The sequence below is a fragment of the Amblyomma americanum genome, chromosome 1 (genome assembly GCF_052857255.1).
Source record: "Amblyomma americanum isolate KBUSLIRL-KWMA chromosome 1, ASM5285725v1, whole genome shotgun sequence".
In the NCBI taxonomy this organism is placed as follows: Eukaryota; Metazoa; Arthropoda; class Arachnida; order Ixodida; family Ixodidae; genus Amblyomma; species Amblyomma americanum.
This window is the reverse complement of record NC_135497.1, coordinates 182,532,704-182,544,301: the sequence shown is the minus strand read 5'-3', so window position 1 is coordinate 182,544,301 and position 11,598 is coordinate 182,532,704.

Here is an 11,598-nt window from a genome sequence, read left to right as displayed (position 1 = left end):
AAAAAAAAAGTATGGCATCACGGCAAGACACAAAACAATGATCAATAGTTTCTGGCTGCTGACACAAGCGATAGTTCATTGACTATGGCACAAAAGTCCCTTTTTCGCGAAGCCACGTTTTGACAGGTAAAGTTGACGTGTGAAGTTTAAACAAGGAAGTCTTTGCGGCCGATTGAACGTGTTCCGTTGCACCCGCTGTTGTCTAGAAAGGAGAGGTAAGGCTGCCAATACATCGGAACAGGAATCAACGTCTCAGTCAGAACTTTTGCAATCTGTCTTCTGGAGGAATTCGAAGAAAAACCGTAAAGAGAGCAAATATAATGTGCCGGTAACTTAAGAAAACCCGACAAAGTCCCCACTCTCCTATGCCAGTGGACGCAAACAGAATAGGCAAATGAGCACCTAATCGTCTGTTTAACACGGCTAGCAGGAAGGACGGTTTGCTGTTTTAAAAGAGAAAAACCTTGAAACAAGCTGACGAACAAGCAAGTGCTGAAGACCAGCTCCACCAGCCTCCAGAGGGAGAAACAAATGTTCTCGAAAAAAGTATAAAAAATTCTGTGCTCCACGAAGCGTCGTTGGTTAAAGCGTGTTAGAAGGGCACGAAGTGAACGCATTGTGGTGTGTACGTCGGTAAAGTGTTAGACAACGATGTTAGACAACGATGACTTGCGAAAAAAGTTACTGACGTCATCCAAGGGTCACGTGATGACTGTAACGTGACTATAATAACGAGCCAAAAAAAATAAGATGCTTGCTTTCAGACGTAAATGATTTCGCATTTCTCCATTGCAGCAGTCTGCAATGCTCTGCAATTTTTATTCTTGAGTAACGCAACCGGGAAAAAGGTCTCCTTAAAAAAATTAAAACGATGCAGTACTCAATGCAGAACGAACAGAAAAGGTGTGACCGAAGAGGACTGCACTGATGAAACCAAAGTCACTGGCAATGTAACTACCCGCCGCGGTGGCTCAGTGGTTAAGGCGCTCGACTACTGATCCGGAGTTCCCGGGTTCGAACCCGACCGCGGCGGGTGCGTTTTTATGGAGGAAAAACGCTAAGGCGCCCGTGTGCTGTGCGATGTCAGTGCACGTTAAAGATCCCCAGGTGCTCGAAATTATTCCGGAGCCCTCCACTACGGCACCTCTCCTTCCTTTCTTCTTTGACTCCCTCCTTTATCCCTTGCCTTACGGCGCGGTTCAGGTGTCCAACGATATATGAGAGAGATACTGCGCCATTTCCTTTCTCCAAAAACCAATTAAAAAAAATGGTAACTCCCACGTAGTGCTTACCGAGGCCCTCTTTAGAGATAGAGGTATATTGTAGGAGTGAAAAGTTAGAAGAGATTTGCCCATCGAAGAGGGGGCATTCTACATTTCTGTGCTAATGCTTGCCGCGACAGACAAGTGCGGAGCAGCTATGCTGCGCATGTCGCGTGATGTACATACTGGTTATGTGTCTGCATGGTACAGTGGCCTAGACTGCGGCCGAAGCTGTCTTTGGAGCTCCCTCCGGTCAAGAACAGACGGTTGTGTTGATCACGGACCGCCGTTCCATTTCGTGTCACCTCCAGAGCAGTTTCGACCACGACGAGAGCCAAATGGAACGGTTTCCTTTCTCGCGAAGGGTCTGCGTGTCAGTGGTTCCGTTGCCGAATTTAAGTGGGCGCCCTTGCATGCAAAAATCGCGGGAAATATGGCTGGTATACAGCACAGGCAACTTCTCATATGGTTACGCTTCCTGATGTCAGCAACCGGAAAGACCTCTTTCTTGTGCGCTTCTTTTTGTTCAGTTGAAGCAGCATTTAAGCTGCTGGCAAACGACGGACTAGACAGCAGACATATCAGCTAGCAGACAGAAGCCCGTATGCAGGAATTATTTTTCATTTCCTTTTCTTTGTTATTTATTTTTGCCGCTGTTCACGTTACACACGGGACAAATGATCTATACACGATTTTGACGTTTGTAAACAAACATGGGGACTGATACTAACCCCAAAGTTATTCCGGTATCAATGGCACGGTTTTAGTAGAGTTACGCCGGGCCAGACGACGCATGTCGCACTGGTTTTGATAAGGCAGCACGGCAAGGGTAGCATTCCGCGCAGTGTTTGATAAGGCACCAGTACTGGTGGCGCTCCATCTTTTGATGCTGCTGCTTTTAAACAGATAGTGCTGTGGGGCTAAATCACTGTGTTGCGGAACAAAAAACGGCAGACCTGACGGCTGCCGTGTCGGCGGCGTCCTTATCGCTGCCAAGCGCCTTCTAAATTGCTCCATTGTTAACGCACTAACCTCATCGGAAATGATTTGGGTGTGCTGTCATGCTTCATGCCCTCGCGTACCCATCGGTATATGGTGTCGACCGCCTGATACCGACAGTTCCTTCATAACGCTCTTTCATGACACGCTCGATTCGCTAATCTTATCTTACCCACGCACCCCCATTTTGCTTTTCGGCGATTTCAACTTTCCGTCCATAGATAGGAATGATATGTCCAGCACCCTAACAAGAAGTCAGGCATCTAGTGAATTCTTAAACTCTGCCTAACTATCGGCCTGTCTCAAATTGTTTCTGAGCCCACCCGCACGACTGACCGTACATAAAACATTCTTGACCTTATTTTAGCTACTCACCCTGACGAATTCAGTGCTCCTTCGTACATTACGGGCCTTAGTGACCACGTTGTACTTCACACTACCTTTTCTACCAGCGTTACCAAAAGTCCTAAATCAAAAAAGTACTAACGCTCTACGACAATGGAGACTACAATAGCATGAATCGTGACCTTGTTTTCCATAATCATTTTGCTTCTACCTACCACTTGCGTTCTGCTGAGTCGAAGTGGTTTCTCTTCAAGTCAGAAATGCTGCGTTTGATTCGACTTTACATCCCCTCCATCAGCATAACAGAGCGAAAACGTTCTCCATGGTTTAATGTTACACTAAAGCGTTTAAATAATAGGAAAAAGCGCTTTTTCCGTTCTGCAAAGTTATCTAACAATAAATGTGCTTGGAACAATTACCACGCCACTGCCATGCTATATTCCGATCCCGCTACCCAAACTAAACTCCGGTTTTTCTAAACTCCGGTTTTTTTTTTTCACTATACCTCCCTGAAATGTTACAAAGCAACCCTAAGCGCTTCTGGAAAACAATGATCCCCGATGTTGATAATACTATTTCTCTCATTTACAGCACTGGCTCACCAGTCGGCGTATCCGAAGTACCCCGTGTCTTGAACCATGCATTCTATTCAGTTTTCACTAATGAAAAAACTCGTGATGTCCCTGATCCCGCGCCTTTGCCGCATTCACCAATGGATGCCATCACGTTCAACGCACATGGTATTGTTAACATTATCGACTCGCTAAAATTTTCATCTTCCTGCGGTATCGATGGAATTAATTCCAAAGTCTTAAGGAATACTAAACATGTTTGCAGTCTTATTCTTTCCCTCATTTTTCAACACTCGCTTGATACAGGCTCCGTTCCACATGACTTGCGAATTGGGGAGGTGATTCCAGTTTTTAAGAAAGGTGACAAATCATCCCCAGGTAAGTATCGACCCATTTCGATTACCAGTGTATGCTCTAAGATCATCGAACACATCATTTACTCTAATGTTGCCACATTTCTAACATCGGTCAACTTTTTTTTCATCCAAACCAGCACGGATTCCGGAAAGGCGACTCATGTGAAACCCAATTAGCTTTGTTCCTGCATGACATTCATTCCTATCTTGACCGCAATATGCCAACTGATGCGCTATTTCTAGATTTCGAGAAAGCTTTCGATAAAGTGCCCCATTCTCGCCTTCTACTTAAAATGTCCCTGTTAAACATTCATCCTAGCGTCGTGAACTGCATTCGAAGCTTTTTAACTGACCGCAAACAATTTGTTTCCGCTAATGGCTTCTCATCATCTTACTCACACTTTCTTTCAGGAGTACCCCAAGACACAGTTCTTGGCCCCTTGTTCTTTCTAATATACATTAACGATTTGCCTTCCACAGTAACATCTAGCATCCGCCTTTTGGCGGATGATTGCGTACTCTACCGCCCCATAACTAACGCCGAGCATGCTTACATCCTCCAAAATGACCTGGATAACATACAGCAGTGGTGCACTACATGGATAATGTCCCTAAATACTACAAACAGTGTGCAAATTTCTTTTCACCGCCGCCGAAATTATACTCCGCCTACTTATAAAATTAACGATACTGCCATTATTTACGCTAACTCTTTTAGGTATCTTGGTATTAACCTCGCTAGTGACTTAGCATGGTCTTACCACATTAACCACATAATAAACTCATCTAGTCGAGCAATTGGGTATCGCCGGCGTAACCTGCGCATGACAGCTTCTTCCTTAAAATTACAAGCTTATAAAACATTTGTGCGACCTCAACTTGAATACGCTTGCGCAATATTTGACCCCCATCAGTCTAACCTTACCTCAGCCCTTGAATCTGTTCAGAATCGCGCCACTCGCTTTATTCTTTCAAACTACTCGCGATACTCTTGCATATCCGCCTTGAAGTTCCAACTAAAACTTACTTCTCTCGCTTCCCGTCGCCGAATTTCACGTCTCTGCCTTTATCACAGGTTTTTCCGTTCACCCCGTGACAGCAAGCTCATTCTACCAGTACGTCGAACACCCCGCACAGGCCATCCAAACAGCGTCATCCCGCATCGTGCCCGCACTATTACATTTCAGAAATCATTTTTTGTTCACACAGCTCGCGACTGGAATGACCTTCCCTCCGACTTAGCACTAATCCCTGATCCAGCCCATTTCAAGACTGCCGTCGAGGAAGCCATGCCATCGTCTTGATTCCCATGTAACATTCATTGTTAACCGCTGTTCTTGCGCCCACTCCTCATGTAATGTCCCGTCAGGGACCCTTGAGGTTCAAATAAATAAATAAATTAAAAGACAGGTTGGACATTAAGGTGAGGTGCGACCATGCATGGCAACATTCTTAACGACTCCACCAAAACCATGCGCGTGCATACTCACTCAGCAAAAAACTGAGAGGGTTGTGCTATTCACCAGAGAGCACGATTAAAGTGCGGCCAGAATGTGGGCCACTTTTACTCTACTATAGAATGCAAACAAGCCGACATCAAAAACCTTACTCAAGGACCTCATGCATGAAGTTATAAATTGATTCTTGCAAAGGAAGGTTTGTTTTACAACATCATGAGCGCATTTTACAGCTTTACACTCAAAACGCAATACGCTCTCAAATACAAAGTGTTGCAGAGGGCCATTTAGATATAAGCCTCGTGCCAGCAAGCTGGACCCAGAAAGCTTCCAGGGTAGCCGTGTACTACAACTTTTCAGGCAGCTTAAGTTTAAAGGCAGTACTTTACACTGCATTAAGGAGGGATAGTTGGTTCGGAAGCTTCATTCAATACACACCTTGATCCAAGACACACAGTTTAAAGAAAAGGAATGAAACATGACACATGGCACAGAGCAACAAGTTCTATTTCAGTAGCACCATGCGTAACATATATCAGGAAAAATAAGAACACAAAAAGCATAGTCTTCAATGTGTACGCTAGATTTGGTTTTCTTTCCTCTGTAATTAGACAGAGGGTGTGTATATATACAAAGTTTGTCTGAAGAAAAACTTTGTCCGTTCACTTCATTTGCTGAGGTTAACCTTCTAGCCCTGCGATTAACACGAGACTACGGTGAATCCGATGTAAGTATAACAGCACATTTTGCCGAGTGTAGCCTCCAAGGATCACAGGGGCGCATACATCCGCCGTCTCAAAACGAAGCAGGCAAAAGCAACGAAAGACACTACGTACCATGGTGGGCTACCACAACAAATGAAAGTTCCTTCCCGCGCTTACCGCAGTTGCGATAAGCGCCTTCGCCGAATAATACTTGATTATGACCAAGGCCGGACCCGGGAGCTCCGAACCCGACCGTGGCGGCTGCGTTTAGATGGAGGCGAAACGCTAAGGCGCCCGTGTTCTGTGCGTTGTCAGTGCATGTTAAAGATCCCCAGGTGGACGAAATTATTCCGGAGCTCTCCACTATGGCACCTCTCTCTTCCTTGCTTCTTTCACTCCCTCCTTTCTTCCTTCTCTTACGGCGTGGTTCAGGTGTCCAACGATATATGAGACAGGTACTGCGCCATTTCCTTTCCACCAAAACCAATTAAAAGTTTTTTTTTGTTTACCCGCGCGGTGGCTGAATGGTTAGGCCGCTCGGCTACTGATCCGGAGTTCCCGGCTTTGAACCCGACCGCGGCAGCTGCGTTTTTATAGAAGCAAAACGCCAAGGCGCCCGCTTGCTGTGCGATGTCAGTGCTCGTTAAATATCCCCAGGTGGTCGAAATTATTCCGAAGCCCTCCACTACGGCACCTCTTTCTTTCCTGCTTTTTTCACTCCCTCCTTTCTCCCTTCCCTTACGGCGCGGTGGAGGTGTTCAAAGATATATGAGACAGATACTGCGCCATTTCCTTTCCCCCAAAACCAATTATTATTATTACTTATAATTTTCGTTTGAACGCGTGCTTTCTTTTTTCGTCTGCTAGCCTACACTTAAAAACAAAGCGGTGTAGAAAGTGAAATCCTCGTGCTACACTACGCGTAAAAGAAATGCGTCCGTGTAGATGTGCGGAGCGACACCTTTTCTACACCGGCAAAAGAAATTCTAGCATGCTTCACTAGTGTAGCCAGTATAGGTAAAAAAATGGCCCTAATGTAGCAGACGACGCCGCTGCGTCCAGCGTTTTGCTTTGCTGCGTAATCGGCTAAAGGCTTCCAGTAGTGCTTGCGGAAACGCGTTACTTAAGACAAATCTTTTGGCGTGCAGCTCGAATAGCGAGGGCCTCTCCTGAGATTACCCTCCTTTATGCGTGATGGCCTCTCCTCTAAATCTTTCTTGATTGATTGAAACAACTTTTATTTCCATTAAAAAAAAGAGCCTCCCTCTTCGTCCCCGGCTTCATGGTTTGACGTCACCGTCCGATTTCTTCGACTCTTTTCGCTGCATACCCATACGAAGCACCACATCCGCTTCCGGCGTTTTGACCAATCAGGAGCGGCCACTTGACGTGTAAAACGCGGCGTACGTGTCATCGAACCACGCTTAGTGCTAGTCACGCGTCGAACATCTTGCTTTGGACACGAGAGTTTTCGAGCCCCAAGAGCCACGCGATTGCTGCTGCACTGATCGAAGACACCGGCGAAGGTAGGCCTCGCTGTCCCCATCTCGGTGCAACTCTACGATGTTCCAGCGTTCTGCTGAACCTTTACTGGCGGCACCGGCGACGCTCGGAGACAATGTCGGCCCTTGCCAATGGCGCGGAGCCATTCTTGAAGCCTCGCGCGGCGCACGAGCCCACGGTGGTACCCGAGCGCGGAGAGCCGCCGTTCTACTTGGAGCTGCTGCTGTCGGCCATTCTGCGATGAAACCGAATCGCCCCTACAGGTTCGAGTCGCAACAGCAGTGGAACCACACCGTCATGCTTCAAGCCTGGCAGCCAGGGAGTGAGCATCCACTCTTTAAGGTACGTTCTACGTGCACTCTTTGGGGGATTTGTGGCCTGCGTTCATCTCATCGACGTAATAGAATACGCTGTGCTCTCCGCGCGACTGCGGCTTCGACATGTCGGAGCGTTTGTTTTGATCACGACCTCTTCTATAAACTACAATACACTGGCTTTCGTACCTATTTAAACGCCAAAATAGGCCGCTTCCTAAGCTGTCTACCACAATAAGACCACAGAAATAAGTGAAAGAGCTATGCGGGTCCACACTGCAATTCGCTGTTATTTTCGACTGAGAGGCCACGTCTCCACAGCTGTATCGTATGCTCGCCGGCATGGCCATCTCGAATACAGTCGACAGCATTCAAAGTAGTTCCAAACGTTTTCATTAGACTTGGCAACGCTGATTTTTTCTCCATTTTTTGTGTGTGTGTATTTACTGTGAACACAAGTATACTCCCAGTGTAGCCGGCGCTGCTTAAACGGCAATAAGACTGCATTAGCGCGCTGCTTTTGCTCGTTTTGGTCACGAATATAGGTCAAGGTTCCTTGGTCACGAATATAGCTCGACAGCTAATTGTGGGTAACATTTCTGAAAATAAAGTCTGCCTATATGAGAGTAGATACGGTACCTTTTTCACTCTGAACTATGCCTAGGAATTCTACTTAGTGATGTCCAAAACAATGTTTGTTTTTGTTTAGCTTTACATTCTCTTTGTACCCATGTTACCCACATGATCCATAAGTTCAGCAACTTATGGTCATGCTCTTCTTTCTTTCCCAAAAAAAACCTGAATGCCGTTAAATTGACAATTGGTTTTCGAATATTCTGGCCATTTGTTTTTGAAAGAATACTGGGGCAGATTTTATTTGAAACGGTAGTTAACAGTAGCAGCAGTGAGCAGCAGCACAATGACTTTAGTCAATTCGTGACAATTTTTGCAAAAGACAGATTTCATGAAGTCCAGCCCTGGCATCAAGCTTTGAGAAAGCCTTGCCACCGCCAAGATGGCCTAAAACCCGTCTAACTGTAGGTGAGACATTCCATTCCCTAAGAACTTCCTTGTTGAGTATCGCCAGATCCATATATAGGCGGTATCTACCCAAAGCTTTTAGAGAACCACGTTTAGGCTAGGACACCATGGTGTAAGTTCATCGATATTTTTCAAAACTCCTTGTTTTTCAAGGATGTCAAGCTCTTCCTTCACCACATTAAGAGAGGCTGGGAAATGCTACAAGGTATGCTAATATTGAAAGCCTTGGTAATCGGCTGGAGTCTGATAGTGTATTCTGCACCGAAAGTCCCTAGGCCATCAAATTTCTTGCATTTGCAATTGAGTGGGATAGGCACCCTGACTTCCTTGAGGAGAATGTTGAAGTGCATCTGCAAAATGAACAACTCCAATACCTGTTATGCTGAGTAACCAAGAAGTGGTGACGGCGACGACAGCAGGACATAGATTCTCTATTTCGAAGTGCAACCCTTCCATTTGAGAACAGTGAAAAATTGACCAGCAACCCTCAGCTGGCAGTTGTCTGGCCCGGTGAGAGTCCCCTTCAGCGTGCCCAGCAGCGACGGAAAGCCTGGAAAGGTGTCGGGAACTGGAGTCACTTCTGCACCTTGGTCCACTTTAAATTTGGGAGGAAGTCTGTTGACCTTCATGCGCACAAACTTCGTGTCAAGTCTTTTCCGCCTTGGTGGGACAGACATCGCATGCAAGTGTCTTGGATATAAGCATTGCTTGGCGTGACGGACAGGTTTGCAGATACGCTCTCATAAAGTCCTTTCTTTTTGCAAAACCTACATACAGCATTGTGCACAGGGCAGAAGGCATGCACATGAGCTTCGGGTCCACAAAAGTTGAAAAGCTTCTTCTATGCTTTTTTACGTGTCTCTGTTGGAATGAATTTGTGATGCACGTGCCAGCGTGCACAGTCAGAGACCCATCTTGTGCCCTTTCCTTTCTTTCCTTCTGCGCGTCCTTGTGCAAGCAAGCATGCAAAAATGCTTTGTCAAGATTCAGATCTGGCAAGCAACACAGCTGTTCTGAAAGCTTGGCGTCGAGCAGGCCAACAACAAAGCCGTCAATTTCCAGCCTGTCCTCGACAGTTAAAGACCCAAAGTTAAAGCTTCTTTACTTTCCAACGCAGGGCAAAGTAGAATGCGTCTACGCTCTCGGATAGTTGCCGTATGTGCTTATGAAAGCGAAAACTTCTGTAATAGGCTGTGAAGTGTTGCTTGACTTGTGTGTACTCACACATTCCACCTCTGAAACGCGTGCTCTGTGCTTGGCATGTGAAGCGTAATTGGAACTTGCATGTCAGTAAAGTGACCAAAATGACCTTCGTGCAAAAGGTCCAAAATTTCTTTCCTGCACGTAAGTGGGACAACAACACAGGCTGCGTAGAGTAGCAGATCGTCCTCTACTGTGAGCTGTTGACAACGCTCGTAGAAGGATCTCACTTCAAGGGGTAAATCTCGTCGAGAAGGCCTTTCTTTTGTGCAGAGTTCTCGGAGATACAAGCACACACAATCTGATTTTTGGGATTCTTTCAGCCACTCAAGGCAGTGCTGCTTGATGGGAAGGGTTGTCCTCACCTTCCTTGCGACGACGCTGACGAAGGTTAGCATCTGCAAGTCTTTGATGGCGGGCTTGCCAAGCCAGGGAGTACGGACATCTTGCAGGCATTGCAATTAATCAGGTGTGGCCGCTGCGGCAGAATATGACGCTTTTTATTGTGACACAAACTCTGAATACAGACCCTGGTATTCTGTCTAAACAAGCCACCTTCGATTTCTCCTCAATGTCCCTTTAAGAATTAGTAAACTAAATGTGTAGAATGACCTATTAAGAAGGCTTGTTTTTGTGTGATCGCATGCACTGCAGCTAATAACAATAACTAATCTGTCATCATAACATCAGGTGTTCCTCAATGGCCTGTATTAGGACCTCTCTTCATAATCTATATTAATTATCATCGTGATGTCATAACATCATCTATTAGTATGTCGCAATCATTGGCAAACAGCCTGACACCTGTGCACCCCATCCGATACTATTTTTCTTAAGTGTGACATTAATAACATTTCTGCTTGGTGCAACACTTGGCTTATGAAGCTTATTGTATTCATATGTAAAGCACTTCGTGACATGAATGCCTCACGAAGCTAATATACATTTATCGTTTTTAAAGGGCTCTACAAGAGTGCTCTCAATAAAGGTGCAGTATGCCTTGGATGTCAAAGGTCGACACAACGAATATCCTGCAGTAAAAGTTTCGAAGTCCATGCTGCACTGCATGGGGCCGCAAGCGAGAACAGTTCTTGCATTGACATTGCAGGCTGAAAGTAGACTTTATGGCCACATCAGTTGTCGAGAAGGCATTCACCGACCACTTCGTACATCCACTCAAGCTATATGAATCTGCCTGTTTCTACCGCTGGATGTAGCAGCTGGGCGAGACCGTTTTTTTTTGCAGTGCTGTCCATACAGTGGTTAAGCACTAAGAGTTCGCACCATCTGCTACTGAAGATAGGCTTGTTCCGAGATTGCTTCATAATCGGTTTGCTTGACTACAATCTTTCAGACCAGCTCTGTTGGAGCCCGAAGTTGTGCGAGGCATTTGTACAGGGCGCTGCTCTGTCCCATTATTTTTTTAATTGGCTTAGTGTGTGATTTGAGAGGGAAAACACAGAGGTCGTTTTTAATTGCAGATACCTGTAGAGCTACACAGCCTACATCCTCTTTAGAGGCCAGTCTTGCAAGTACAAGTGTCATGACGAAATAAGCAAAAAGGAGTCGCAAATCACTGAGGCTGACAACCATGCGTGAAGGTAACGTTTTTGATAAATATCGAAGTGTATAAGTATTGTTCTGAAACCGCTAATGCACCTTTATCATGCGGGGAAGATGGTCAAAAAGACATCCTGAATGTTGTAAGCCAAAGAAAGCAAGCCAAAGAAAGCCTGTAATTGGTTGCACAACAGGTGGCCAGCTGAGTTTCGGTACGTTTTGAGGTCCCTCGCGGCTGTGCGCTTTGTGTGCCCACGTGGTTTCGTTTCACATTCCTCAGTTTAC